Here is a 4,794-nt window from a genome sequence, read left to right as displayed (position 1 = left end):
ATACATACAAAATAGTGTTTTTATTTATTAGAGCTTTAAGAGATAAAATCATGAGCTGATTAGATTCCAACATTAATATGAATATGACAAATTATTATTTTTTAAATAACCGAGTAGGAATATTTTGTAAGTCTGGGTTTATACATGCAACTTTTTTAAGCAACTCTGCTCCTGCTCTTTCGATTCTCTTTTTAATTTCTTTCCCCTTGTCACTTTTTATATTTCTCAGAGATCTTAGCAGAGTTGCTTACAAAAGTTGCATGTATAAACCCAGACTACACATACATTTCGAAATTCTTTTTTTTATTAAATGTCCTCTCGTATTCAATTTACTCAATCTGGCTGCTGGGAATGGGAATGAATATGGGGCAATAGAAATGTAAATTTTATAAATTTTCATTCATTTTTTTAAATTATATTTTGAGGGTTCCAAAATATTAGACTAACTTCGGGTAATGTGAACCACCATTTTCTTTTTTTGATATTGTGGGCGTAACAACGGTAAAAAATAAAAACAAATTGTTTTCACAACATAATAGATTTGTTGACTGATATATATCAGGTCAAACATTATATATATATATTTGTCTATAAAAATGTTATTGCATTATATTTCAAAAAACTCAAAACTACGAATAAAAATAACTTGGCAGGTAATGTGGACCAGTATGTGTGGGTAATGTCGATCAGTAAGTTAAAGGTAAGTTGTGGATTGGTTGTGATAAATTTCAATTTAATGCACTATTGGGTACCAATGAATTGAAGGTCCTTGCTTCATTATCCAACCGAAGCAGCTGTAATTTCGCATATCGAGTTTTCAGAGGATAGAATGCCTCCTCGCATATTAAATGCGCGCATGTTTCTAAATCGTCCTTATGAAGAAGTCCCACTTTTTTATAGTGGTCCACATTACCCGACATTGAATATTTTTATTTAGAAATACGTATCGGCTTGAAAAATAAATAAAAAATTAAAAATCAACAATTGAAATTACAGCAAAACGTATATTTTTGTTAAAGAAAACAAGATCAAAGACATAAAAGTATAAAGATAAGACAATTGATACGTCAACAATTTCCAACAGAAGGCTTTTCCTCTGTTGTTACGATATCATAACAACAGATCAAACTATATTAAACGTTTTAAACGCTTTAACACAAACCACATAACTTTTTTATATTCGAGAAAAACAAAGTGTTCGACTATTTTGAAAAAACGTTCGACTATTGTGCTAAAAAATTTTAAATCACACTTTTACATTTTCAACATTGCAATTATTTATTCAAAACCAACTTTGATGTTTACTTTCCCAAATTAGGAAAACATTTATCAAGGCAGCATTGACATATTTCAAGCATTTTCTTAAATATGGGGGTTGTTCACATTAGACGCATAGTCCACATTACCCGAAGTTACTCTATGTTTTTAAAATAAATAAAATCTTTATAATAATTGAAATTTGTCGCACAGTGTTATTTAAGATTTTGTGTTCTATTGGATCTGGGGGAGGCGCTTTTCGGAGTCACTGATTGCTGGAAGATGTTCGCTAAGAACTTTGTTAAGGCGGTGAAGGTGATCTGGCCAACAAATTAGAAGAGATCGGTCAATATTTAGCGGCTAAAATAAGACGAGATATTACTAATGAAAAACATGACCGGAAAAAATTAATGTTCGGTGTATATGATCGGTCCCGTCAAACTATAGTTTTAAACTGTATTAAAAATTAGGAACAATTGTAGAAAATAAGAAAATATAGTATGTAGGGGAGACTGGGGTACCTTCGGCACTTTTAGTTTAGAGCTCTATATCTCAGTATTTATTCAACAGATATAACAACTGTATGGCTTGTTATTGTCCTCTGACACTTAATTATAAACATTAGTAACAAAAATTAGTATTAGTTAAACATTTTTACAGTTTTGTAAAAAAAGTCAAATGCGCCGAATGTGCCCCTACCCGTGGTAGCTTCGGCATTTGATGGGCAAATTCGGCACCATAGTCATAGCCTGGTAATTATCATCGCTATCATTGTGGTTGAAATAGCTTTTTTCTATCGCATTTTCGACAATGCAAGGAGGTTTGGTCTTATATATCGTTAGCTAAAATGCAAAAAGGCGTAACTAACAAAAATGAACTCAATGAACTACATGTGTTGACAAAGTTTTACACGTCTGCGGTCAAAAAAGGAGCATATATTAACAAACAACAAAAAGACGTAACTACAAGTGGGTTTATTTGATAAATGCAAAAAGGCGTAACTAACAAAAAAATCACGTTTTTACTTAATTATTATGACTGCCATTAAACTAAATAACTAAATTTGTTAAAAAAAAATTATAGTCTATTATTCGTCATATGCAATATCACCCTGCCGGGCATACTTTTTCATTTCACATGACATGTTTATAGTTTTCATTCAAAACTGTTTTTTCTCCTCCTACACAATTATGCTTTTGTTAGTTACACCTTTTTGCATTTTAGCTAACGATATGTAATTTCGAATAATATTAAAGGATTATTTTTAAAGACAAACACAAAAACATTTTAAGGAAATAATATTGCACTATCTGTATATGGTCGAATGAGCCCCACTTGAAAATGCCGAATCAACCAGAATGTACTTTTTATATTTTATTTATATGTTTAAAAAAAATAAAATAAAATACTTTTTAATTGTATTTGAAAAAGTATTATTTTTATGAATAGGAACATATGCACCTATTTTTAGTCAAACTGTGAATTGATTTTAATTTAGTAATTTTGTACTTGAAATTCATTGTTTTCGAACACTAAACGAAAAAGTGGATATTTTTAAGAATAATTAGTTCGTCAGTCGATATATATAATTAATACCAGTAAGGCCAGTATCTCCTCTACCATGAGGTAGAGAAGGTACAATTCAGTTAACACTAATCCTGTAGTGCCCAACATAATTCCCATTAGCTGTCATAGTAGGTTGTCGAAAATATGTGAAATAATTTTTCTATTTTTTCTACGAATACAAATTATATCAAATATTGTGAAAAACAGTAAACACAAAATTAGTGCAGTGATATAGGGGAGAGGGGGGCAACTTTGAACACTTGTTTGCAAGCCTCATAAAATGTTTTATTTTATAATTTTAACTAATAGGTACATATGCAACCTTTACAATGAATATACATATGACATACTTTAAGCTTGATATAAATATTTTATTGCTGTTTTAAGGGAGGAAGTCAAAGTTTTCAAAACTGCACCCAAATTTATTAAAACATAGAATGACATAAAAACAAAAATTGATATGGTGAAAAATACAGTTTATTTCGTAGTCTAATTATCCCATTTGAAATTTTGAGAAATCGAAGCCAAAAGTTAAAAACACCGCTTTTTACTCGAATTTAAGAGGCATGTTGAAAGGTGCCCACCCGTGGCATTTTACGGAAATGTATAATAACTTTTTTTGTAATAAATATATATGAAAAAAATACATTAGTTATGTTTGGAATGATTATTGGAATGCAAAAAATTTGATTAACGAAAGAAAACTTTCACAGAATTCTTCCTGTGCCCTTACAACCAAAAGAATAAAAGTTTACATTTACACTGCGAAAACATGGTCACACATGTACAACTTGTCGACAACTGAAAAAGCTAGCCAAAGTGGTTACGCAGATAAATAAGATTGCCATATACAAAAATGTGGTAGTGGGTCGGAAAAAATTTAATGCAAGATTTTATGAGCGCTATTCAAAGGTGCCCCCTCACCCCTACCATAGACTAATGAAGGTATAGGTTAGGTTAGGAATGTACGCTTGTTGTAACAACCGTCCACTCGGAGACTATGTCCGTTGTGATCATCCTTTATATATATATATATATATCAATTTCATATCTTCCAAACTGTTTATGTCTTCTGCTAATCAGCGATGGACATTTACAGAGGATGTGTTCAATTGTATCCAGTTCTTCTTCGTCCTCACATAGACGACAGTAATCCTCTCCACTGGAGTTCCACTTAGAAGTGAGAGATCTAATTTTGCAGTGACTGTTATAATCCCCACAACGATTTTGATTTCCATCTTATTGTGTTTCAACAGCGAAGACGTTCTTTTACGACAGAATTCAAGGCAGATGGATTTTGAGATTTTGCAAGCAGGTTCCCTTAGCCATCTGTTACCAACTACCTCGCAATGGAACGCACGGATTCTGCCAATGAAATAGCTGATGGGAGGTTTCACAGATTTCTCAATCAGAAGATTGGACGACTGTGAGCCCCCTCGAGCAAGCTCGTCGGCTATCTCATTCCTTTCAATGTCACTATGTCCTGGAACCCAACATAAACCAACAATCTGTCGTATATCATTCAAAGCGGACTTACAATCATGAATTGCTTTCGAGTTTATAGTATGCGACTTCACCGCTTTCAAGGCCGCCTGACTATCGACATATATAGTCGCCAAACCCGTGATGTCGGCATTAAGTGCTTTTACTATCTCGGCCGCATTCGTGATTGCAAGAATCTCTGCTTGAAAAACGCTACTGTTGAGTTTACATGAGTTGTATATTCCTAATTCCCTACAGTAAACGCCTGCGCCTGTGCCTTCCTCCATCTTAGACCCGTCTGTAAAGATTGACAGACCTGGCAGAGGTAAGGAGCCACTAGTCGAGGATTCCCTACTAGGAAATTTTAACTTTGATGTCATTAACACTAGATTGCCGAAGGCGGTCATTTTGACTGTTTTTCAATTTAGTACAAGTACAAAAACAATTGTGTATATTATGACACAGCTCTTTAAAATTTGGTGACTTTTT

This window comes from Musca vetustissima, unplaced genomic scaffold (genome assembly GCF_032173495.1).
Source record: "Musca vetustissima isolate MV318-11 ecotype Yass unplaced genomic scaffold, APGP_CSIRO_Mvet_v1 utg10516, whole genome shotgun sequence".
NCBI classification, from domain to species: Eukaryota; Metazoa; Arthropoda; class Insecta; order Diptera; family Muscidae; genus Musca; species Musca vetustissima.
This window is presented reverse-complemented; position numbering follows the sequence as displayed.